The sequence below is a fragment of the Amblyomma americanum genome, chromosome 7 (genome assembly GCF_052857255.1).
Source record: "Amblyomma americanum isolate KBUSLIRL-KWMA chromosome 7, ASM5285725v1, whole genome shotgun sequence".
In the NCBI taxonomy this organism is placed as follows: domain Eukaryota; kingdom Metazoa; phylum Arthropoda; class Arachnida; order Ixodida; family Ixodidae; genus Amblyomma; species Amblyomma americanum.
The window spans coordinates 162,514,887-162,541,690 of NC_135503.1; the positions used below are offsets into that span (position 1 = coordinate 162,514,887).

At 50.7% G+C, this 26,804-nt stretch overlaps 1 long non-coding RNA gene and 1 pseudogene across 1 annotated transcript in view; both read left to right on the forward strand.

Annotated features, from left to right (window-relative positions):
• Positions 1–26,804, forward strand: part of LOC144097561 (uncharacterized) — a 447,599-nt gene that overhangs the window by 330,479 nt on the left and 90,316 nt on the right. The gene's annotated exons all lie outside the window — the stretch shown is intronic.
• Positions 5,565–6,869, forward strand: LOC144096881 (uncharacterized; annotated as a pseudogene).

The window sequence follows — 26,804 nt, forward strand, 5'->3', positions numbered from 1 at the left end:
CCCAGATCCGCACCACCGGTGGCCATGTGGTTACGCCAATTGGCGTCTGCACGTCACAAATCCAGATCCGCGGTGCTACTTTCCCTCGTTGCTTTGCTGTGCTACCGGAGTGCTCCAAAGACATGATACTTGGTTTGGATTTCCTTCGGGAGTACGGTGCTGTCATCAACCTTGAGGAGCTGGTCGTGTCATTTTCTACTCAACCCCCTGTTGACGGCGATCCCGAGCCACGTGGGACTAAGTTAGGCGTCTTTGACGACCACGTATTAATCCCATCAAGAGCTAGCATGTTTGCTACAGTAGATTCCGACAACATCACTGGTACTCGTGGCATCGCTGAAACCATGTCACTGCTCCTTGGTCGGCAAATCTGTGCTGCTCGCGGAATTGTCGAGCTGAACAGTGGGCGAACCGAGCTCTTGGTAACCAATTTTGGCTCTGAACCTGAGTGTTTGCCTGGCAAAACAGTTATTGCGTATTTCGAAGAACTCGACGAATTCGCGGTACAGTACGCTTTGTCCAAAGCCTCGGCATCAGTGGAGGCACCGACCACACCCATAAATATTGACGTGAACCCGAACCTCCCGTCTAATCAGAAACGCTGCCTTGAAAGCGTTATCCAATCTTTCTGTGACTGCTTCGCCTCGACCTCTAAGGTTAGGCAGACACCGCTCGCTAAGCACCGAATTATAGTCGACGCCAACCAGCGGCCGTTATGTCAGCCGCCTTATCGGATTTCTTCAAAGAAGCGTGATGCCATCCGCCGCCAAGTCCAAGAAATGCTCCAGGACGACGTGATACAACTATCGACGAGCCCGTGGGCGCCGCCTGTTCTAGTAGCAAAGAAAGATGGAAACCTATGGTTCTGCGTTGATTACCGAGGTTTAAACAATGTCACAAAAAAGATGTTTATCCTCTGCCGCGCATTGATGACTCCCTGGATCGGCTGCGCCACGTCGAGTACTTCTCATCGCTAGATTTACGCAGCGGCTATTGAGAAATCGAGGTGGACGAACGCGACCGGGAAAAGATCGCCTTTGTTACACTGGACGTTCTGTACGAATTCCGGGTGCTCCCTTCCGGCCTGTGCTCGGCTCCTGCAACCTTCCAACGGATGATGGATACCGTTCTTGCCGATCTGAAATGGCAGTCCTGTCTCGTGTACTTGGATGACGTTGTCATCTTCTCTGATACGTTTGAAGAGCACGTGAGACGCCTGCGCTGTGTTCGAAGCAATTCGGTCGGCCGGACTTTCCCTGAAGTCCGACAAGTGCCACTTCGCTTTCTAAGAGTTGAAGTTTTTGGGCCACATCGTGAGTGCTAAAGTGGTTAGCCCCGACCCCAATAAGACAGCCGCCGTGGCTGCTTTTCCTGTGCCCACCGATAAGCGAAGCGTGCGCCGCTCTCTGAGTCTCTGCGCCTATTATCGGCGTTATGTGCAGAACTTCTCCCTGATCGCTGAGCCCCTCACCCGCCTCACGAAAGATTCCGAACCGTTCTTCTGTGGCCTGGAACAACAGAAGTCTTTTGAAGACCTCCGAACTCGTCTCCAAAGTACGCCCATCCTTGGACACTTCGACGAGTCAGCCGCCACTGAACTGCACACAGACGTCAGCAACATCAGCCTCGGTGCGGTTCTTGTGCAGTGGCAGGATGGTCTCTAACGCGTAATCGCATACGCGAGCCGCACCTTGTCACGATCTGAGGCAAACTATTCCACCACTGAAAAAGAATGCCTGGCCGTTGTGTGGGCAGTGGCCAAATTTCGCCTGTACTTATATGGCCGCTCTTTCAGGGTCGTCAGTGACCACCACTCACTGTGTTGGGTGGCGAACCTCAAAGATCCCTAGGGAGGGTTTGCACGCTGGAGCCTTCGCCTTCAAGAGTTCGATGTCACTATCGTTTATAAGTCCAGTAGGAAGCACAGTGATGCCGACTGTCTGTCTCGTGCTCCTATCGAGGACAACCGAGCTGATCCCAACGACGATTCTATTTTTCTCGGCGCCATTTCCACGTCCGTCCTCACTCAACTCCAAAGGGACGATAGTGAACTACAGCCTCTCATTGAGTATCTTAAAGGAAGCGCTGCGTCAGGGCCCACCAAAATTCTCACGTGGACTCTCGTCAATCTGTTTGCGCGATGGCGTTCTGTATAAGAAAAACTACAACCCGACAGAAGCTGCCATCTGCTCGTCGTACCTGTGGCCTTGCGCGATGAAGTTCTGCAGGCGTGCCAACATGACCCATCTTCTGGTCACATGGGTTTTCTCGCACTTTGGCGCGGATACGCAAAAAGTACTACTAGCCCAGGGTTGCTTCAATTGTCCAGCGTTACGTTAGAATTTGTCGCCAGTGCCAACGTGGCAAGACGCCGCCGACTAAGCCAGCCGGACTACTGCAGCCTATTAATCCGCCACAAGTCCCCTTCCACCAAGTCGGCATGGACTTACTCGACCCATTTCCGGAGTCCTCGCTGGGTAACCGCTACATTGTGGTCGCCACCGACTACCTCAGCCGGTACTGTTAAACTAAAGCTCTCCATAGTGGTACCGCTGACGAAATTGCGAACTTTTTCGTTCAAAATATTGTGCTTCGTCACGATGCACCCGCCATCATTTTAACTGACAAAGGAACGGCGTTCACCTCGGCCCTTACGCAGGAGGTTATGCGCCTGAGCGGCACCAGTCACCGCAAGGACGAAGCTTACCACCCTCAAACTAACGGCCTCACCGAACGGCTCAACAAGACGATCGCCGACATGATTTCCATGTATGTTGACGCAGACCACCGCAACTGGGACGCCATACTCCCTTACGTCACATTTGCCTATAACACTGCTCTGCAAGAAACGACACGCTTCACTACATTTCGTTTAGTGCATGGTCGCGAAGCCACAACCATGCTGGACGTCATGTTGCTCCCGACTAGTAGTACCTCATCTGTTATGGGTGCTGCCCAATTCGTTCGTCACGCCGAGGCCGCCCGCCAACTCGCCCGACAGCGCATCCGGCACCAGCAAGCCCTCGACGCTCGCCGCTATAACCTCCGTCACCGAGCTGTTGGTTACCAGCCCGGCAAGAAAGTCTGGGTTTGGAACCCAATACGCATGCATGGGCGCTCCGGAAAGCTTCTACTCCGATTTTTGGGCCCCTACGAGGTACTCCGCCAAGTCAGTGAGGTGAACTATGAAGCTCTTCCCCAGGGAAGAACTCTAGACGCTCCTCTAGACGGCCGACCCCCGAAGTCGTCCATGTATCACGGATGAAGCCGTACCACACCCGCTAGCACTTCAGGCCTGTCCACACCAGCCGCCGGACACATGCACCGTCCCTTGTCTTCGTGCTTCTCATTAATGCGGCACCGAGTCGTTGCCCTTCAGAGAGGGGGAGTAATGCCACAATACCAATCAATCCAGTGGCGCCATACCGCGGCCGAACTGTTTTATATGGGACTTGCCATGCCTTGCGCTCTCGAGGGGCTAGAGGTTTTCGTCGTCTTCCTCGCTCAAGCTCCCTGCTGTCTTAGATGCCTAGCACGTCTAATTAAACCTGGTTTTTAGTGCTTCGACCGTTTATCGGTGACAATATGAAGGCGATGAGCCGGAGTGTCCATCTCCCTGATGGGTCGATCGCCCACAGCAAAGGTTATGGGCTTGGTGGGAGACTTTTGGCTGATTGGACGGAAGATGAGGAGCTCAGACTTCTCAGGTAAGGAGAAGATTTCTATATTCGGTCGTGCTCTGGTGTGAATGTGGCAGCGGTTTGTAGTGTGCCCTCGGTCACCATCACTTCTCTGGGTGGCCGACAGCAAGCAGAGATCGGCATAGAGGGTTTGCGGGAGGTATGGTGTTGCAGTGAGCTTATGGGCAAGGGTGAGAATGGTCGCGTGGAGAAGGAAAGGGGAGAGGATGGAGCCCTGCGGGGTTCCGGCTAATCTGAGGGAGTAAGGAGGTGATGCATGCAGCTCGAACTGAAAATCAGAAGTGCGGTTGGTAAGAAAAGCTCCATTATAGGTGCATGTATGTACACTTATATGAAGCGAGGAGATGACCCTCAGATTTCCTGATGGTCAACGCGATCACTGCCTTTGATAAATTTAAAACTAAGACGGCCTTTGTGTGGCCTGGAATGCCCTGGAAAAAGCTGTGCTTGTGAGCTGCAGCATGGCATACTTCGCACGTAAGCAGGAACGGAAGCCCACTGTCACAGAAGTGGCGGCATCGCTTTTACTTATGTTTATATAAAATTGATGTGCCCGCGTTTCTTTACAAATATGTATGTCGATGCAGCCTCTGTGTCTACGAAAGAACTCATGTACGTGCACGCCATTTCGGTGGTAGTTTCTGGTAGTGGTGCAACCCCTTCGCACTTCAGGTGCGGGAGCATACGGGATGCTTGGGATGGCTACAAGGGAGTCAGGGCTGACTCACCTCCCCGGTTATGAAGGGATTGGGATGGCTACAAGGGAGTCAGGGCTGACTCACCTCCCCGGTTATGAAGGGATTAGTGTTTCAAACGCGCCCGCCGGGGTCGCGTTTGGACTGATTGTCCGGCTGCCAGCTCTTGACCGAAGGCATCTGAGGATTGGCATTCTTACCGCCCCTGTCATCTGCGCGCCCTCGGCGCGCTCAGGGGGCCTACGTGACTTTTTTTGTGTGTGTAAAATACTTGGTGCATTTTTTGGTGTGTGCTATTTTTGAACACCGGGTGCTTCGTCCGCTACCGACCGAAGCTTGTAAGAAGGGGTCGGATGGGGACAAGCTTCAGTGCGCTCCGCGGAGAGAAAGCCGCCACACGTGCTCCCGGGACTCCGAGCCGCTGCACCGCATTCCTGAAGTCGCCCAGCCTGTGCCTTTCTGAATGGACTGCCGCCTTGCTCCCCGGTCGACAGTATCTTCGCTTGCTTTCTGAACTTCCTTTCCAACTCTCGCCGTGATCTCTGTAATCTATTTCTTAATCCAATGTGTAACTTAATTTAGTGTTGCTATTGCAATGTGTGTTTTTCCATAAGACGGCTGTAATTATTTTGTAAAATTTTCAATATTCTTTTGTCAAAGCTGTAGTATTCCTAGCATCTATGTGATAAGCGTTGTTTTGTTGTTGTTACCTCCCAACACGTCTCTATCTCATTCACTACGTTTGCTTACCGGCTACGCCGGGCATCGAACGGCCAACCTCCCTATTGTCATGACTCGGTGATAACTTCGCGGGATCACCGAAGCCGTGACAAAAAACTGGCGTCCGCTACAGGACGTTTGATGCAAGGAAAACGTGGTGAACAGAGAGAGAGAGACTTGTTAAGGTCTTGAAATGTTTTGAGGTATTAGAGAGGCGTCGTGTGTGAATGGGGTTTTCTTTTGGTGAGCTTCTAGTTGTGTTATCTCATTGTTCTCAGAGGGAGAAGCATGGATTTGGCAAGATTGATAGCGATGGGCGGCCGGCTGGGAATGGCGAGCAGTGAGCTTAGAAAATGGGTGGAGGATAAGCAGCGCGAAGAACGGGCGTTTGCCCGGCAGGCCGTGGAGGAGTAGCGCACTGCCGCGAAGGAGGCTGACGAACCAGATTATGCGCTTGAAAATAGAGAGTCAGAAACTAAAGAAAGAGACTATAGAAAAGGAAGGTAGCCGGGAGAAAGGAGAATGGAAGCTGAATATTAGTAAACTCCTTATCCCGTTTGACTACAGGAAGGATGATTTAGATGCGTATATAAGACGATTTCAAAGCCTTGCGAACAGTCAGAAGTGGCCAGAGAGCCAATGGTCTACAGCGCTGGCTACATGTTTAAGTGGGGAAGCACTCAGTGTTTACGGGCGGTTGCCACCGGGTGATGCAGCAGATTATTCAAAGGTCAAAACCGCCCTTTTGAAGCGATTTCGGTTCACCGCGGACGGCTTTCGGGAGAAATTCAACTCTGGCAGACCGTCGGATGGCGAAACAGCAGCTCAGTTCTAAGCACGTCTCAGCCACTATTTTGACCGCTGGATCGAGCTTTCCGGTACCAAGATTGAGTTTCAGGAACTCAGAGAGCTCCTGATTAAGGAAAGGTTCCTACATGGGTGTAATTCGGACATGGCGCTTTACCTGAAGGAAAGGAAGGTGAAGTCGCTGGGAGAGATGCTGGATCTAGCTGACCAGTTTTTAGAAGCGCAAGGGAGCCTGAATCTCTCTAAGTCAAAGAAAGACCGCCGAGACGATGCCAGGAGCCTTGAAACTGACGAAGGGAAAATCAATCAACGAGCAGCGCCTCGCTGTTACCTTTGCAACCGCATTGGGCATCAGGCATCACAATGCCGTACCCATACCAGTAACAATCGCAGCCTTACTTGCTTCAAGTGTGGGCAAAGGGGCCACAAGGCTGATGCGTGCCGCTCAGCGGTATATGATAGGCGACAGACATCGTGCGTGTACTCACCCGCCAAGAGCGCAAATGAGGACAGCATTCGTGATGGCTACCTGGAGCTCAAAAATAGATATAGAATTCCCGTTGTGAACGCAGTCAAGATGACGCGACCAACGTTTCTCGTCGAGGCACTGCCGGTGGTGGCCGGAACTTTGGAGGGCAAGGGGATTTCGGTATGACGCGATACCGGATGCAATACCGCGATCGTGAGAAGAGAGCTAATCCACGACGATCAGCTCACAGGCGAGAAGAGGCCCGTTTACTTAGTTGATGGAACACCTAAGATGCTGCCTGAAGCTCGGGTTGAGATCGACACCCTGTATTTTTCTGGGATTATCACGGCGGTTTGCATGGGGGAGCCTCTCTACGATTTAATTCAAGGAAATATAGAAGGCGCAAGAGCCCCGGATGACCCGAAGGGAGTGGTGGAACAACCAGTAAGCAACGAGCGCGCTGAGGAGGAAGTTTGAACAGCAGTTATAACACGCGCAAAATCAAAGGAGCAACCCAAGAAGTTCCAACCGCTCAAAACCCCCGACGTCGCAGTAGAGCCGATAGGGAGGAGTTATGCAGAGGAGCAAGCAGAGGACGAGTCGCTCAAGCAGTGTTTCTCACAAATTGGCAAGGAACTGACGTGCAGAGATTCGGAAGGCAAAATTGAATTTAAGCAAGATGATGATATATTGTACCGAAGCTACACCGAGAAGACTGGGCGGATGTTGCGTAAGCTGGTTGTCCCAAAGTGTCATCGCGAGGCGGTGTTGAAAACGGCGCAGGACGGAATAATGGCCGGGCATTTAGGCGCTCAAAAAATGAAGGACCGGATTCTGGAGGATTTTTTCTGGCCGGGCATCACCGCGGACATATAAAGATTTGTCGCCTCCTGTGACATTTGCCAAAGAACAATCCCGAAGGGCAGAGTAGCCCGTGTGCCGCTGGGAAAGACGCCGCTCATCGAAACTCCATTCAAAAGAGTGGCCATCGACATCGCGGGGCCAATCCAGCCCCCTTCCCAATAATGCAATCGGTATACCCTGACCCTAATGGATTATGCAACCCGATACCCAGAGGCCGTGGCGCTGCCGAGCGTCGAGACTGAGAGAGTCGCTGAGGCTCTAGTGGAAATGTTTTCTCGATTTGGTGTCCCTAATGAAGTCCTAAGCGACCGGGGCACCAATTTCACTTCTGACCTAATGAAGGAGGTGGCCCGACTTCTCTCCATACGCCAGCTGCGTACCAGGCCGTATCACCCTATGGCGAACGGGATGGTCGAGAAATTCAATGGCACCCTGAAATTGATGTTGAAATTGAACTTTATTTCGTCGAGGCAGAAAGGGACTCGAACAAAAGTGAAAACATATCACTTGACATGGTTCGAGCCCCCATTTACAAGGCATACAGCAGTTGCACATTTACATGTATAGCAGCAAAGTCACGAGGACATACACACATAGAAAGTGAGTCAAGACCTACTTGTCTGAAAAGAAAAAATTGCATTTTACACAACAATAAGATATCCCCATCACATCAAGACCAGCAGAATACACCTGAGAAAAGAAAAACATCATTATACAATTCTAGCGAGCATAACCATCACTAACACTTCGGATATTAATATCATGTTTATGGAGATAATTTAACAAAGTTGGAAGTGAATTTTCGAGCATTTGACGGCTGATGGTTGTGCGTATGAATGGAATTTTCCAAAATTCAGGTGACCGCGATGTTGGTCTACCTTCTCTTAAAATTAGATTTGATATGGTTTGAATGAGGTCCTCATTGTTTTGGACATCCTGTTTATATCTTTTGGCTAAAATATAAGAGTAAAGCCGATGCACAGAAAGTACTTTGAATTGCGTAAACAGGCTTCCAGTGTGTGCATAAGGATCTGCCCCTGCGATAAGGCGAACTGCTTTTTTTTTGTAGCGTGTGAATCTGTTGTAAATTTGTAAATGTTGTGCTTCCCCATACCAGAAAAAAGTAGTTTACATGTGACTGAATCAATGCATTGAAAAAAAGTAACTTAATTGGGGTCGGTAGAAAATATTTGAATTTCTCTAGTAAGCCGACGCTTTTGGCAATTCGGGAAACAATATTGTTAACGTGAGTGTCCCATAACATGTGTTTATGAAAATCTACACCAAGTATTTTTATTGTATCCACGACTTCTATTGCTGTGTCACCGAAGGTTAAATTATTACGTTGCGCTGATGACTGCCTTGGAGTGAAGATAACGACTTTTGTTTTCTTGCTGTTAATCTGCAGCGAATTTGCGACACTCCAAGAATGTAAATAATTCAGAGAGTTCCTAATATTATTTTCCAGGGAGTCATAACTATTGCCTCGAAACAACAAAGTAGCGTAATCAGCATAGATTACAAATTTTGCTGCTGTAGGGATCCTTGTGATATCATTGATGTAGAAATTAAATAACAAGGGCCCCAGGATGCTCCCTTGAGGTACGCCTGCATTAATTGTTTTGTAGGTTGACATGTAGTTTCCGATTGTTACACATTCCTTCCGCTTTTGCATGTATGACGTTATTAGTTGTAGTGCAGTTCCTCGTATGCCATACAATTCTAATTTTTTTAGTAGTGTTGTGTGGTGCAGGCTGTCGAATGCCTTCGAAAAATCAATATACAGGCCAGCAGCTATTTCTCTTTCTTCAAATGCTTTGAGGATTATTTCTTTTTGCGCTAAAAGAGCAGTCTCGGTAGAACGGCCTTTACGAAAGCCAAACTGAGAGGTACTGATAAGATTAAACTTATTGGCGAACTTTGTTATTCGGAGATGTATTATCTTTTCTAAGCCTTTTGAAAAAACCGGCAAAATAGAAATCGGGCGGTAGTTAGATAAAGAATTTTTGTCACCGGATTTAAACACAGCAATAACTTTAGATAACTGCATTCTGTCAGAGAAGACGCCTGTTGAGAGGGCAAGATTATATACGTGACTGAGTTGTGGTAAAATTAGGTCAAGAGGATATTTAACTGGGGTTATTTGAATATTATCTATGTCAGTGGCATGGCTGTTACTAAGTGAAACAAACACTGTGTAGATTTCACTTTCAGAATTTGGATCTAAAAAAAGTGTGTTAGGGTTCCTGACTACAGCACTCGTCGCTAAAGGTCAAGACCTTGAGAGCGAGCAAGAATTCGAAACCACGTTTATGAAAAAATGGTTAAAGGCTTCAGCTAATTCTTTATCACGTAGTACATCATTGTTTATTGTTATTTCGGTGGGGCCTTTGTATTGGGGAAAACGGTTTAGCAGTTCATTTAGATTTTTCCATATTATTTGGGTATTTCTGTTGGGTATTTCTGTTGAAGAGAATGTGCGCCGAAAAGCCGAGAAACTGGGACCGCTACCTGGCACCGTTGCTCTTCACATACAGGGAGGTCCCACAGGCAAGTTTGGGTTTTTCGCCTTTCGAGCTTTTGTACGGACGACACGTGAGGGGAACCCTGGCCATTTTAAAGGAGCTTTGGACAAACCATCACCTCGACGAGGAAGCGAAAACGACGTATCAGCATGTGTTCGACCTCCGAAATCGACTGGAGGAAACCTGCAAGCTAGCGCATGAGGAGCTCGGAAATGCCGGGGCACGCTACGCAAAGGCGTACAACCGGAAAACCATAGAAAGGCTGTTTAATCCGGGAGACAAGGTCCTAATTTTGCTGCCTACCGACCACAACAAGCTGTTGCTTCCGTGGAAGGGGCTCTTCGAGATCAGGGAGAAAAAGAAGCCGACTACATCATCGAGACAGCCGGGGGGAAGAAGATTTTCCACGCCAACCTGCTTAAAAGATACGAAGAGCGGGTAAGCGGGCCAGTCGAACGGGTGTGCCACGCAATCTGCAGCGTCACAGAATCCGACGGCGATGGGGCCATTCCTGTTCCTGCGTTTGAACGGTCAGACGACGAGGGAGATGTGAAGATTTCTGGTGAAATGAACAGAGGCAGCTGCGAGAGGTGATTCCAGAACACTCTCGCATTTTCTCCGACGTCCCGGGCAAGACGGACTGGGCCGAGTGCCGGTTAGAGCTCACTATCCGCACTCTGGTTCATGTAAATCAATACTCACTTCAATTTGCGACGAGGGAAGGCGTAGAAAGAGAGGTGCAGCAGATGGAGCGGCTTGGAATAATCGAGATGTCAACATCACCCTACAATTCACCGGTCCTCTTGGTGAAGAATCCAGACGGCACGAATCGGCTTTCTATTGGTTGTCGACGCAGGCACGACGTCCTCGTTGCTGATTCTGAGCCCATGCCCAGAGTGGACGCTGTCTTCGCTACAGCTGGAGAGAAGAGATACTTCTCAAAGGTAGACTTTGTCAAAGGCTATTGAAAAATTCCGTTGACTTAAGAGTCCAAGACCAAGATGGCGTCTTCAACAACATCGGGACTCTTTCAATTCCGTTTTATGCCGCTCGGCATAAAGACAGCCCCGGCAGTATTTTCCAAATTGATGCAACGAGTGGTAGAAGGCATTCCCGGAGTGCAGCACTATTATGATGTGCTAGTTGTCAGTGCTACGTGGGAGGAGCATCTCTGTTTGCTAGAGGCAACTGTTTGCGAGAATCGAGGCGGCTGGCCTGACGGTACGACCAAACAAATGCCAGTTCGGGATGGAAAATATCGAGTTCCTTGGGCATCGTATTAGCCGAGGTGGACTGGCACCACTCGGTAAGACGCTCGACAAAATTCAAGCGGCGCCAATCCCTCGAATCAAGCGTCAAGTACGCGCATTCCTAGGCTTGTCTGGGTATTACCGGGACTTCATTCCCGACTATGCCAGATTAAGCGATCCACTCACCCAACTGACGAGGAAGGGTGAGAAGAACATCACAAGGTGGACGCCGGCTCATCAGGAAGCCTTCGAAGAGCTCAAGGGTCGTGTCGCGAGCCCGCCGATACTGCGGCTCCCAGACTTCGCCAAACAATTTGTGCTACGCACGGATGCATCTGATACCAGCCTTGGCGCGGTACTTATGCAGCAGCTTTATGGAATGCTCCACCCGGTGGCTTACGCGAGCAGAAAATTGCTCCACAGGGAAGCAGCATACAGGAAAATTGAGAGAGAGTGCTTAGCGTTAGTTTTGAGGGTGCGGAAGTTTGCCACCTACTTGTACGGGGTGCATTTTTAGTTCAAACGGACCACCAACCACTGAGCTACATCCAACGAGCAAAACAGCTAAACAGCCGAGTCCTGCGCCGAAGCTTGCTGCTTCAAGAGTACCAGTTCCATGTATAGTACATAAAGGTCAAGGACAACGTTGGGGCTAATTTTCTTAGCAGAGTGTAAAGATTTCGCGTGGTACTCATTTGCACTGTTAAATATTCAGCTATTATGTACCTACTTATGCTGACTTGACGTGTGTGCTAGGTTTATATAAGGCGTTATGTTGCGTTATGCATTTTTAATTGTTTATAGGCCTGCGCGCTATGTGATAATATTCCGAAAGTGGGGGGGCCGTGTCACACAAGAGGCGGCATCGATTTCACTTATGTTTATATAAAATTGATGTGTCCGCGTTTCTTTACAAATATGTATGTCGATGCAGCCTCTGTGTCTGCGAAAGAACACGTGTACGTGCACGCCATTTCGTTGGTAGTTTCTGGTAGTGGTGCAACTCCTTCGCACTGCAGGTGCGGGAGGGTACGGGATGCTTGGGATGTCTATAAAGGAGTGAGGGCTGGCTCACCTCCCTCGATATGAAGGGATTAGTGTTTCAGACACGCCCGCCGGGGTCGCGTTTGGATAGATTGTCCGGCTGTCAGCTCTTGACTGAAGGCATCTGAGGATTGACATTCTTGACCGCCCCTGTCATCTGCGCGCCCTCGGCGCGCTCAGGGGGTCTACGTGACTTTTGTGTCTGAAATACTTGGTGCGTTTTTGGTGTGTGCTTTTTTTAACACCGGGTGCTTCGTCCGCTACCGACCGAAGCCTTTAAGAAGGGGTCGGATGGGGACAAGCTTCAGTGCGCTCCGCGGAGAGAAAGCTGCCACACATGCTCGCGGGACTCCGAGCCGCGGCACCGCATTCCTGAAGTCGCCCAGCCTGTGCCTTTCTGAATGGACTGCCGCCTTGCTCCCCGGTCGACTGTATGTTCGCTCACCTTCTGAACTTCCTTTACAACTATCGCCGGGATCTCTGTAAACTATTTCTTAATCCAATGTGTAACTTAATTCAGTGTACTTATTGCAATGTGTGTTTTTCCATAAGACTGCTGTAATTGTTTTGTAAAATTTTCATTACTTTTTTGTCAAAGCTGTAGTATTCCTAGCATCGATGTGATACACGTTGTTTGGCTGTTGTTACCTCCCAACACGTCCCTATCTCATTCACTACGTTTGCTTACCGGCTACGCCGGGCATCGAACGGCCAACCACCTATTGTCATGACTCGGTGATAACTTCGCGGGATCACCGAAGCCGTGACACCCACCATGCTGTGAGTCTAAAGGTCGTTTTCCATTATGTGTTGTGTGATTCTCTCCAGCATGGCGTGTTCAAAAAGTTTCTCGAGACACGAAGTGAAGGAGATTGGGAGGAGGTTGGTTATTGATGGGTTTCTTTAGTTTGGGGATAAATATTATTTGGGCATGGCGCCAAGACTGAGGCAGGGCGCCCTTCACTCGGCATTTGTTGAAGTAACCAGTAATTTGGGTGATCGATTGATCAACCAGGTTGCGGCGCGTAAAGACACAAAAACAACTTTAATGAAAAACCAGTCAATGAACGCAAAAAGAGCTATCCATCTCCCAGTCGCCCCTAGCCGTCGGTCGGAATCCTTTGCGACACCGCAGAAGCAACGGCTTCACTGCTGATGTCCATAGAGTTTTAAATTTCCTTAACACCATGAGAGAAAGACGTGCGGAGGGCCAGGAGGACCACTCTGACTGCTCTTGAATGTGGTCCACATTTATTGGAGGTTCCTGTAGCCGCGGCTGGTGAGCCTGCGGAGCGGGCTGTCGACGTTACTGGCCAGGCCGGTTGCTGAATGTGTTCTGTTTTGCGCGAGCGAGGTCGCGCTACCAGATTCGTCTTCATCAGTGCCGCTGGCGATGCAAGCGCCGCTACAGGTGGCCCCCACCCTAGCGCGACGGGCGATAAAATAAAAATAAAACGCTATCTGCAAGGTTCTTCATGGCAGTGAAGTTCAGGTCAGAGTCCGCGAAACTCGTCGGGCGGGAGAAACGAGCTCGGGAGGTCGAGCCAGGCTGCTTCGCAAAGGGCTATAGGAGCCAAAAGATGAGGATGATGACGCAAGGAACAGGCGGGAAAGTCATTGAACAACTGGAGGTGAGCTGGGCGTGCTCCAGTCGTAAGGCCTACTGGTGGGGCTGGCAGTTGGGTTTAAGTTGGCAATATAGAAAGTGCAGCCGCGTGGGGATTTACAGGAGATGTGCGATGTGCGCGGGCGAAGTGGATGGCGTGTGGAAACCGCAGCCGTTTAAGTGAAGGCGATGCCTCGGCCGCTGGCGACGGCGAAACTACTGCGGACGGCAAGGCGTTTGAGGTCTGCTGCATGGGGTACGGGCTGCTTTGCAAAGAAGTAGTCGAAGCGGGCGACGGGGTGTACCGCCTGTCTGCAAAAGCGAGCCCACTGTGGCGTTGGGACCGCGCTGGCTTGGAACAGAGGGCACACGTCCTGGATGTAGGTGTAGGAATGGGAAGGAAGCAATAGGGCTGAGGATATTGTCGGTGTTGGATGGGGCACGCTGTTTAAGCTCCGCAAGAATAGCACCTCCTTCAATGTCAGTCACGTCCGTCTCGGAGGCACAATCACTTGTGAAGGCGCCAGGTGGGCAGGGATCCGTGGGACGTGGTTCGGGTGGCGCGTGATGCGCGACAAGGTTGTGGTGTGGCTTGCATGCGTGCCTGGCGACAAGGACAGATGGCATTGGGCTTGAGGTAGCGGCAGGCAAGCATGCTATTAGAAGCGAGTTGAGACCCGGGTCGAGAGAGAGCTCTTCTGGTGATGGTGAGGGGTGTGAAGCTGCTATGCGCATTTCCAGCACATGCATCATTCTGGTGAACAGCTGTTCTATCTGGTGTTCAAATCGGTGAGCGGTCTGACCTATGATGTTATTTTGCTTTAAAGCGCGCCTCCATTTCTTTTAATTTTGCGTTCAGTTTTTCTTCTAGTTTCCTGTCATCGTTTTGGGTGACCTATGGCGATTCCATTGTGCGTTTCTTTTTTGCGGGCGGGGGATTGGGTGGAGAGATAGGTCCGCTAGGGAGGAGTGGGTTTGATGAGAAGCTTTGTGATCGGAATCAGGCGGTTTGTGTGGGACGGAGTGGGGGAGGACTGATATGAGAGGATGTGCAAATTATACAGGATTGTGTGGAATGGTGTGGGGGAGGAGAGGTATCAGAGGGTAAGGATTAGGAAGGAGAGGTGGCTTGCCTCCACCTTTAGGCCTGTAGCTCCTCGTCAATGGGATTTACACAAGGTGCAGGTGTCTTTCTGGCAGCTCGGTCTTCCGATGAGTGTTGGCAGGGCGCTGGGGATGACATGAGGAGTCCAGCTTTTGGGAGCGTGACCCTGACTTTGATGAACTGGATTTATTCCTGGTGCGAGGGGTCTCGCGATGCATTGGATTGTCCTTGCAGGATATGCAAGTCGACTGGCCAGCTTGGATGGCTCGGCGACCACGGGCCTTAAATTAACGGTTAAATTAGCGATTGATCGGGAGAGGTTGGCCACTCTATGAACGCTGCGGCCTATTGGTGAAGTGCCGCGCACCTGCCACACGGAGTAAGATTGAGAACCCGTACGCGGCCGCCGTGGTCGGGTTCGAACCCGGGTACTCCAGATCAGTAGCCGAGCGCCCTCGGCTACTGGTCGGCTACTGATTCAAAAGCGGCCGCTTCCGGTTTTTAAGGTGCGATTCGGGTATACTTGAGACGAATCGCAAAGGCGCCCGTGTGCTGTGCGATGTTAGTGCACGTTAAGATCCCCAGGCGGTCGAAATTATTCTGGAGCCCTCCACTACGGCACCTCGTTCTTGCTTTCTTCTGTTAGTCCCTTCCCGCCGCGGTGGCTCAGTGGTTAGAGCGCTCGGCTACTGATTCGAAGATTGCGGCTTATAACCCGACCACGGCGGCTGCGTTTTTATGGAGGCAAAACGCTAAGGCGCACGTGTGCTGTGCGATTCCACTTCACGTTAAAAATCCCCAGGTGGTCGAAATTACTCCGGAGCCCTCTACTACGGCCCCTCTTCCTACTACTTCTTTCACTGCCTCCTTTATCTCTTCTCTTACTGCGCGGCTCCGGTGTCCGCCGTTATATGAGGCAGATACTGTGCCATTTCGTTTCCCCCAAAACCAATTATTACTCTCTTAGTCCCTCCTTTATCCCTTTACTTACGGCGTGGCTTCTATTCCCACCGAGATGTGAGACAGATACTGTGCCATTTCCTTCCTCTAAAAACCATTTTTGTGCCCCGGTTTCGAACCCGACCGCGGCGGCCTCGTTTCGATGGAGGCGAAACACAAAAGGCAGGCAGGATCTCACCGGAAGCGGCCAAGGTCCCTAGCAAACAACCGCTGGATAGGAAAATCTATTTAATTTGGGCACCCGAACACGCCGCCGTCCGCTGTAATGAGCCGCCTCACGAGCTAACCCTAGTTTTCTAATTCCGTTTAACTGTAAAGCCCACGGAGTACTGGGGGAAAGAGGAGCGCCTGCAAAATTAGGGGGAAATTGTTGATCATTAAAAATGGGGACATAGGCTGGTAGCCCAACAGACCCAAAATTAAATAATAGAAAAGCTCTCACGTGGCGGCAACAAAACAATACATTTATGAACCAGGTAAGACTTTACCACGTGTACCTACAGCTGAGGTCGCATCATCGATGCACAGACTGTGGGGCGAGAGGGACGCACGACTGCATAAGTTGGGAGTGACCAAATTCTCCCAGGGCGGGCATAAATATTTATAGTAGAGGAACCTGGGAGACCCTGCTAAGAAGGCTGGACCCTGAGCTCAAGCGCACCGCCATCCATCTGGCGAAAGAGGCCGCTACCTGTCAAGGACTGCCAGCCAGCCTATAACAGTGGACGCGCAACACCCCGTCTACGAGGCCTGCGTGCCGCGGGCGTTGAGAAACGTCTTTCCTGATCGAAATAAAAGTGGTTCAATCAAGCAGTCAGTCAAGCTCCTGTTTTGTGCGATGTCAGTGCAAGTTCAAGATCCCCAGGTGGTCGAAATTATTCCAGAGCCCTCCACTACGGCACCTTTCTTCCTTTCTTCTATCAGTTCCTCCTTTTTCCCTTCCCTTACGGCGCGGTTCAGGTGTCCGCGGATATGTAAGACAGACACTGCGCCATTTCCTTTCCCAGAAAACCAATTTTCAACTTCCAATTCCCCGCTCACCACTTTCCTTTAATTTCTCAATTCTGCCTGCTATACTTTATTTCCGCTGCCCCGGCTCAGGTGCTTCTGTATCGCTGGCAGATGTCGAGGCTAGCAAAAATCTTTTCCTTCCTTTTTATTATTATTTTAATAAACGCACGTACTACTACAACTACTTTCAGTTCCGCCGATCGCACTCAGGCAAACATAATCTTGGCTCCTGGCCACTGCGGTCTGCCTGGCAATGTAGTCGCTGATGCTGCCGGCGGAGCGCTTACGCACCGATCTCTTCATCGCATCTCAACAGGCTCAGAGGCTCATCAACCGTTTTTATGGTTCCGTGTAATTTTAGTTCATTATTGCGACAGCCACTGCCTGTACCGGGCCTCTACCTAGGGGCTTAGTAAGGCGCAGGACTGAGCTCGCAGGCAGGCAGGCAGGCAGGCAGGCAGGCAGGCAGGCAGGCAGGGCAGGCAGGCAGGGCAGGCAGGCAGGCAGGCAGGCAGGGCAGGCAGGCAGGCAGGCAGGCAGGCAGGTAGGCAGGCAGGCAGGCAGGCCAGGCAGGCCAGGCAGGCCAGGCAGGCACTGGCAGGCACTGGCAGGCAGGCAGGCAGGCCAGGCAGGCCAAGCAGGCCAGGCAGGCACTGGCTGGCAGGCAGGCAGGCAGGCACTGGCTGGCAGGCAGGCAGGCAGGCAGGCAGGCAAACTTTGATGATTAAAATTAGAGGAAAGTTTTTTGAGGCTTGTGGATGGGGTCCTCATTCCAGGGCACCACTGGCTTGAGCTTTCAGACGGACCTGTTTTATAAGGGCTCTTTGGCACTCGATACGATCGCTGGTCAGCATCGCCTCCCAGCGCTCAAATGACGTGTACTGTGCCTGTGAGTGCTTCGGTTTCGCCTCGCTTCCCCACAATATGTGGAAGAGTGTTGGGGGCTTGGCATCATGAGCATGCGTCAGCGTAGACACCAGAATCAAGAGCCACTCTTGTGTGCGGCCATTTTTCGCCGACTGGCGGACGTTTCACTGGCAACTGCGGGACTGCGGCAGCTTCGTGGCCGCGCCTGCATATAGCTTTGAATTACTGTCCTGCGGGCGCTAGAAAATCTTTGTCCACCATACTTCCCCAGAGCGGTTTTAATGCATGAGATCTTTGCGTTATCAAAAGAATAAAATAGATGTGTTAATCTTGAGATTAATTTCTACATTCACGTTATTTGGGCCAGCGCCTAGCACGTGCTCGCACTTATATCGCTACCGTCTTGGGGGTCCATTACATAGAAAACCTTTTTGGTCAGTATCAAGCATTATGTGCACATCTAGCATGCAATTTTAATTCCAATGCACTCCTAATCCTTTTTGCCGGCCATAAAGCGTCCACCACAAAAAGGGCTTTCTTGTCGCCAGCTAAGTGGTGCGCCAGCTACACCAACAAATTATCGTTGTGAGCTCAACCGAGTCGCAGGGCTAACAGAAAATAATTTTTGCCATGGTTTGTTATCTTGTAATAAAAACGAATATAAGCTTAATTTATGTAAGATTCAATCAATATCAGCAGAAAGGCCAGCTTTCACGAATTCTGCGGCCCAAAGTCGAGTTTATTTTAATCGGAAGCTCTCGGCGCGTGTGAGAGCGTCACGTAGCTGCTTGGCCAATTGTCACAGAATGTAATAAAATTGTGAATATGTTGCTGTGATTCAGGCAGGTATCAACAGCAGAGGGATACTACGGTCAGCCCTTTACCACGCCTATCTCTCTGAGAGACAGGCGGAAATAGAAACCCAAATTGGTAGCGGTCGTGCTTATATCCCCGTGCACGAAATGTGTTTGACAGAAGCAATAGCAAGCTCAGCGCACGGTTGTTGAAGACGTACTGGTGATCGAAAACACGCTCTTCGCCTGGACAACCTTCGGTCTACAGCTGGTTACCGATTGCACATCACTGCACCATCGAGTCAAATCAGTACATGTACATTCTGATGCATAAAATTATTATAGATGGTAGCGTACGTAAAAGGAGGCAACAAACGACCCGCCACCGCAGATATATGCTTGTATGTACCTGTTTCCAATCTGCACCCTACCTGGTGGACTACCCTCGGATATGTGTGCAGAAATGTGTAACAATGTGTGTCAGATAACCGTAAAACGGCCTAGAGAAATATGAGTATTGATGCACAGCACACACCCACATACGTCATTTGACGGAGTGCATCAGCGATGTTAGCGAAAAAAACGTTAACACGTATTCTACGTGCCGCTGGACCAGCCCGCCCTCTGACCAACGTGCCGGGCGCGCCGACAGATGGCGACTGGCGTCGTGAGTAGGAGCGCTTCGGCAGGCCGCGTGCGAGGGTAAAAGATTTTGTTCTGTATTGTTGGGTGGATGAGGTGAAGTTTGTGGAGACGAGGGAAAGTGTTCGGTGGTATGTGATGCCAGGAGATAGCGTCCTGTGTGCCTAATTTTGTGTGAATAATAATAATAATAATAATTTGTTTTTGGGGAACAGAAATGGCACAGTATCTGTCTCATATATCGTTGTACACCTGAACCGGGCCGTAAGGGAATGGATAAAGGAGGGAGTGAAAGAAGAAAGGAAGAAAGAGGTGCCGTAGTCGAGGGCTCCGGAATAATTTCGACCATCTGGGCATCTTTAACGTGCGCTGACTTCGCACAGCACACGTGCGCTTTAGCGTTTTGCCTCCATAAAAACACAGCCGCCGCGGTCGGGTCTCTGTGAAGCAGAGTCTATTTTCAGCGCATGAGACATTGGAACTCTAAGTGTTCGTTGTATGTGGAGGGACTAAGGATGAATTAGAATGCGGTGGATGGCTGTGCTCGGTCGACTAGTGCTCGAGCTAAAGCGTGCGCCCTTTCATTTCCTTATAGTCCCTCGGGACCAGGTGTCCACGTAATCTGGTGGTGCTTATGGAGGGGTAGATTACCATGAGTCGAAGGACGTGTCTTACGACGCATCCTCGCAAGAAGTTTTGCAAGGCTTGCTGTAAATACATGATCCCATGAGCGCTGCGTCTTTGCGCGTCGCATAGCGTATGGCAAGAGCAACAGCGGCGGTTTGCGCCGCCGCTGGAGAGCCGAATGTTGCGGAAGCAGCGAGCATGGGGATAAATCGGAATTTCTCGCTACAACCTCGTATTTATTGTAGTCCGGGTATTCCGCGGCGTCGACATAAACCGCACTGGATGAGATGGCAAGTCACTGGCATAGGTCTGAAATTCTTGCTTTACGCCTGCCGGTGTGGACATTTATATAGCGAGAGCTGCACTTGGCTACCAGTCGAGCATTTCGCGGTGGTCCGCAAGGGGCGAGTTTTGCGCATGAATCGTTACCATGGCAACCGTAAAGGAGCGCAGGTGCAGCGTGCGCTCCGCCGTTACCGCGGCCGCGATCCCACTCCATCGTCGGAGCCACTCCTGACATCACGTGGATGCGCAGTTCTGCGCATGCGCTGATTATATGGTAATCAGAGAGACCTCATTAGGGCGCCGCGCTTTCGTTGCCGCCTCTCCGCTCAATAACCCGAAGCGCGCGTCGCATGCGCAGCATTTCGTATGAAAGGCGATGTAATGGCGGCTGTATCACGTTTGGAATGGATGCAGAGGAGAGTCCAGCCGCTGCTAAACGGCGATATAGACAAGAGAAGATTAACTCTTCTGATCCTGAGGTTGTCGCCTGGCACCTGGCTACAAAACAACGAGAGAATTAGCGTGAAGAGGCGAGGAGAGCACCAGAGACTCCCGAACAGAGAGAGGAACGGCTTGCCAAATGGAGATGCCAGGCTGCTGAGCGTTTTAGACGGCGCATAGCCGCCGAGATGGAGCCTATGGGAGATACCAGTCAACAGGAACAAGAAGCTCAGATAGAGAAACGTACTTCTCCCTACGTATATCCTGGCATAGTTGAGCTGAGCCACCAATAATTATTGAACATATGTTTTGGTACTGGAGCTAATTTGATTTTATTTCTTTCTAGTTTCTCTAGGAAGTATTTAGAATCCAGGGTTTGTATGTCAGCTGCCTTGCCTACACACCTGAGAAGGACGTAGCTGGCTTTTGTCTGCGGAGGGTGGTGGTGTAAATAATATAATGAAATTGTTTAGGAGGTTGTAGCGGCGATTGTTGGTGTCAGGCCGGAACCTCCTTGGCGTAGGCTGCTGTCCGGGTTCTTTAAATGAGTTCTTTTTGACTCTTTTCGTCCCAGCTGGTCCGAGCTGCGTTCCACCCCTTCTTCGCTAGGTGGGTAATAATAGTGACCGCCTGATTTTGTTGGCAGGCCCATGCCATATGTTACAGGCCTGCCTTCTCTCCGTGGAACTTGCTTTGTGAGTCAAATTACTCCGGATCTGCAGTCCTCGTGGGTTGTTGTAAGAGTTGGTTTGTAGCTTTCGGAAATCTAGTTCCTTCCCTTTGTACAGTGTGTTAGCCGGCGGACAGTAGACCCAACGGGATAATCGCAAGTGCTGACTTATGTCGATGTAAGTTAGTAGTGCGGTAGGAGGTTCCACGACATCCGTAATGGGTGCCCAGGGGAGAAATGCTCGGGCTGAGGCACGTGCGCTATCATTTCCTGAAATGCTCTGGTGACCTGGTAGACATATTATCTGTTTATGTGTGGGTTAGTAGCCACGGTTGTAGCTGTCTTGTAGGGGTTTAGCGGCTAGGGGTGTGATCCTGCCCCTGATGTAATTGTGATACGGTGTCTGTTAATCTCTATAAATGTATCCCGAGGTAGTGTGTGTTGCAGCTAGAGCAATAGCCACTTCATCAGCAGCCAGTATGTTTTGGATAGCCAGCACTAGTTCGTCCATTGTTTTACTTTGGTGCAATACCGCGGTGACCGTAACTCCCTGCTCGGGACCCTCAGCATCGACATAGAACACGCCCTAGCGCCCGCGGTAATGTCTTTTCACAGCTTCGGCTCGTGCTTGTAGTCTTGACTGGAGAAATTGGGGTGTATATTCCTGGGTAGTGGCGCTGCATTGAGTTTTCCTCTCCACGAGGCTGGGAGGCCGTTTTTAGTGTCTAGCTATCGGGGAAATTGATGTATAAATCACTGAGGACTTGTTGTCCAATCCGATTAGTGGAGAGCCGTAGCACTTGCGCCGTGAGGTGTGCTGCTATCATCTAGTCTATTGTGATGTGGACGCTCAGTCATGAGAGCCGGTCAATCCATGTCGCAAGAGGGAGGACGAGGGCCTTCCTGCAGGCTGTTCAGATTGTGACGTCGAGGTTCTTGATGTCAAGCGTCTTGAGGTGGAGGAAGGGTGCTTAGTAGATGACGCAGCTTATGACGAAAGCCTGCACTAGGCGCACAGTATCTTCTCACATCTCTGATTTCCGCGTCGTTATCCTGGCGACTTGCTGGCTCACGAGCTTGAGTTTCTTCAGGGTGTGGAGGTTTTTGCCGCTGTTATTCATGTACAGAACAAGTATCTTGAGGATCTGAACTCATTTGATCGGTGAGTTGTCGACGTGCATGCTGATGGTGTAGTGATTATTGCGATGACGGAAAACTATGATTTTAGATTCGCCGGCAGAGCCCGTTAGTCCACACTCCTGTGCATAATTCTGAACTGTTGTTGCCGCTGTTAGTAGTGGATCTTTCAATCATTGCCATACTTCGCGTGGGTGTCCAGATGGCTATATCATCAGCGTACAGGGCGTAGCATATGCCCTGTTCCTTATTGAGAAGGGGTGGAAAATTTGAGAGTGCAATGTTGAACAGAAGTGGGGATTGTACTGCCTCTTGCGGAGTGCCTCACGTGTCCATCTTCACTTGCGTAATTTGTTTTGTACCGGTACTTATGTTGACGGTTCTGTCTGTAAGGAAATCGCAGATGTACGAGTAGACTTTCTGGCCACAGTTAGTACTGTGGAGGTTGTTGACGATTGTGGAGTGCTTGACCTTATCAAACTCGCCATTGAGGTCGAGGGTTAGAAGAGCTCTGTTTCTGTTTCTGAGTGTGGGATCGATGACTTCGCGTTTGAGTTGCAGAAGCACATCATGGGTGAGTAAGTGTGTACTGAATCCAAACTTCGTGTGTGGCAGTACCTGGTGTTCCTGAATATAGTTGGGAGAGACACGCATGAGCTGCCTTTTCTTTCTGTTTGCCTCGACAAGACATGAGGGGTATGAGGCGCAGGCTTTCAAACCTGGTTTTCTTTTCTAGTTCGTCAATAAAGTGTACATTAGCTGTTTTCCGTGGGTGTGAAATTTGCCCGTGCGCCAGCATTTGTTGATGGAATCCGTACGTTGCTTCCGAGCCTCCGTGACGCGGTTGGCCAAAAGTCTGGCCGTAATTTTTTGCTGTCGCGGGGCTGTGCCTAAGTGCATGTACGCTAGTGCTGCTATGGTTTCATCTAAAGTGAGGTCTCTATGTAGGTATTCGTTCAGTTCACCCCGGTAATCCTTATTGCAGGCTTCTGGATCCTTCGCGGTGCAGATATATCGACGCATAAGTTCATCCACGAGTTCGTGATTCGTGCCTTGAAAGCTGTGTAGGGCTCGATGCAAATTTCTGCGTCGTTCAGTCTTCGCTTCCAGAGGGTCAATTAGGCGGCGCAGGAGGTTCTACGTAGCCTTAAAATCTAGGTGAAATTTGAGGGATTTGCACTTTATTAGGCAAGTGATGCGAGCGAGGTCCAATCCTTATTGGCCCGCTTGAAGAGTAAGCTTGGCTATTCGAATTCTTAGTTTCCGATTGTGCCTTCGTTTCTTCCACCGTTTTATAAAACCACGTCTGGCTTCCCGAAGGTGCAGAAGGGGGTTGTCACCTGTTCGGCGGTCCTCAGTTATGGAGCGCGTTTTTGTGAGCGTTTCTTCAAGGACGAGAATGGAGGCCGCCCAATCTTCTTAACTGGTTATTCGTTCTGAAGTAGCCAATTTGGTGTCCTTCTTGAATATCTCCCAATCCTTAACTTTGGGTTGGCCTCATGGTTTGCTGTGCTTGTTGCTTTCGAAAATGGCCTGCAGCTCGTACAGATCGCTGCCTATGGTCTCTCCCGTATTGTGTTTGTTGCAGCCGGGTTGTTTGTGATGTGAGGAATTCTTCCTGGAGTTCGGAATATGTGTTCAAAAAGGCCAATAGCGTGAAGTTTTCTGTTGAGGTGCTAGGCGGAAGATTAAGAATCTCTTTGTAGGCCGCTCTTAAGTTGGTGTCAGTCTGCTGCTCCTGCTGTTTCGTGCTCTTGTAAAAAGTTAGTCCCTACGTTATTCTACAGAGGAATAGCGCTTGGACTTATTGCATCGTGGCCTCTTTTCGCATGCCTTGGCGATGTCGGTGGTACGACTAATCGTGCGGGTTGTTTGAGTAGTGACGGCTTAAAGCTTCCGAATGGTGTGAGAAGCCCTGAGGTTGCCCTGAAGCCAAAGTCCAAGTATCCCGAGAAGTTGCACTTTTTTGATGGGCTGGCCATCTATCGTAAAGTTTATCGGTCTCGGTGCATCTGTATCGTGGATTGCCCGTATTAGTCCGGACTTCTCTGGGGAGTAGGAAAGACCGCTTTTAAAGACGAAATCTTCCACTTCTTGTGCTGCTTTCTGTACCGTTGTTTCTTTTTGACCGAAGGAGCCCTTGGTGATCCATATTCTTGTATTTTCAGAATACAACTTATTTCCGATACTGGGAAATGTTTGGAGTTGCTGAGCAAGCTTGAGCATCGCGAAATTGAATAGCACGGGTTATATGATAGAGCTCTGCGGCGTGCCTTTTTGAACCATTTCTCGAACTTCGGAGCGTGTTTGGTCTATGCCTGTCGTCGCTGTGCGTCGCGTGGCAAATGAGCGTGCATAGGAAAAGTCTTTCGCCCCAGTTATGATCGGATATGCCTTTAAGAATTGCTTCGCGTGAGATGTTACCAAATGTGCCCTTTAGATCGAGGGCCAAAATGTGCTGCTCGTGAACTGAAGGGATGTGACGTTCCTTGTGTGTGCTACGAGGTTCCGCGTTCGACGGCGCGGCGTAGACGGAGACTCAGATGACAGCGGCATCATCAATTACCCAGCCATGCTCTTTGAGAGTGACGACCAGAACGAAGGGGTTTAAGCCCAACCGGACCCAACCGGACCCGCCGCCGCCGCCGCGGGGAAACGGGCTTTATCCTCCCCAATTGCCGTGGCGGTTCCAGGGGAGGCCTCCCGAGCACATCCCAGGACAAGGGACCACTTTCCCGGCCGGTGACCCGCGGGAACTGTCAGCGGGCCAGAGCGAGCCTTATCTTGAGGAGCGAGTGTCAGTTGATGGATGGAGAGCGGAGGCCGGTGACCCGCGGGAACTGTCAGCGGGCCAGAGCGCGCCTTACCACAGCCGACGCTATGCGCTACCTCGAAGACAACCTTCTTTCCCTCGGACTCAACACGTGAGGGGGGCGAGACCATAAGTGCGGTGGTATGTTTGTGCGCCCAAGTGAAAGCCCTAGCCCCCCTCCTTCCCCTCCGGCGTGGGCGTCCTCACCCTAGGGAGTGTGAAGAAGAGGATATAAAAATCGACACGCCACGGAAGAAGGACGCTCAGGACGACATCGTTCGCCAAGAGGGCCTTCAGCGCCGAAGCCCGACGGCGTGCAGCTTCTGCCAGCAACCGCTCGAGCCCAACTCCGGAGCCACTCCATCGCCCCCATGAAGTCGTCGGCACGTAAGCTCGGACGCCCCAGCCTCTGAATCTTAATCATGTATAATTATTGAATATATCGGTTTGTTTAAACTGAGCCATGCGGTGTCTATTTGCCTCTCCGTCCCGTGTGGACCTGCGCATTATGGGGGTCATCACACTGGTGTCAGAAGTGGGGTCTCAAAAGCAAATGTCCCCTGAATGCTGTGACATTCATGACTTCAAAATTGTAATCAAAAGGGAATCACGGGACTGATTGTGGGACTTTTACCCCCATTTGAGAGGCTTGAGGCACTGGAGGGCTTGAGAAAAAAAAAATGTCTGTATCTGAGGGAGCTCCCACTCCACAGCCGTCGCTCGGAGCAAGCATGCTGGCATTAGGAAGCGTCATTCCGACGTTTACGGGAGATAAGACAGGGGTTCCAATCTGCGATTTCTTTTCCATGCTAGAAGAGATTGGGAAAATGGGGGATGGTCCGATGCTCAAATGCTGGGAATGGCGAGGTGTAAGATGGCAGGAGCTGCTCATGATTTTGCATGGCGAGACGAAAAAGTAAAATCCACAGAATCATTTGCGGAACTTAAGAAGCTCGCATTTGAGCATTTCGACACTGAACCACGTCACGTACGGGTACAGAGGTTCCGTGACGCCGGACAGATGGTAGGGGAGGACGTGCGAACGTTTGCGTCGCGGCTTCAGCGCTTAGCGCGCGATACGTTAAGCAGGGAGGAGGAAGGAGACCAGCTAAAGAAGAAATACGCGGAGGATATACTTAAAGAGGAAATGACCGCTTTGTTCGTGGCTGGTCTGCAAGACCCCGTGCGCCGGTTCGTGCTCTCGCGCAAGCCGAGCAATTTCGACCAAGCCGTGGAGGCCGCATTGGATGAGGAACAAAATGAGGCGTTAACGACAGCCGCAGCGAGAGTACGCGTCATAGAGAAAGCAGTGCTCAACCCTGAGGTTGCTCTCTTGACAGAGCGGTTAGATCGCTTAGAACAGCTGCTATCTCAGCAGGTAGAACGCCAGGTTGAAGCGCGCGCTCAACAGCGCCCATTCGCTGGAAACCGGAGACCGCCACAAAGCTACAGGCGCGGTATGCGAGATTTTGAAGAAATCGTATGCTTCGCTTGCCAGGGTCGCGAACACATCGCCAGGTTCTGCCAAAACGTGCGCCGTGGGGAGCCACAAAGAGAAGTAGGCGAGACACGCCCTAAGCAAGCCTACAGCGGGGCTCCAGATACGGAGACAAAAAACTAGTTAGTCCTCCCCAGCCTGAGGAGCGTGGGGAGGGAGCAGTGGATGATGAGGTGGTGGTAGTTTGTGTGGCCGACGAGGCATGCCCTGTTGTGCGTTGCAAGTTAAATGGTTGTTTCATGGAATTGTTGATAGATACGGGGTCAAAGGTGAC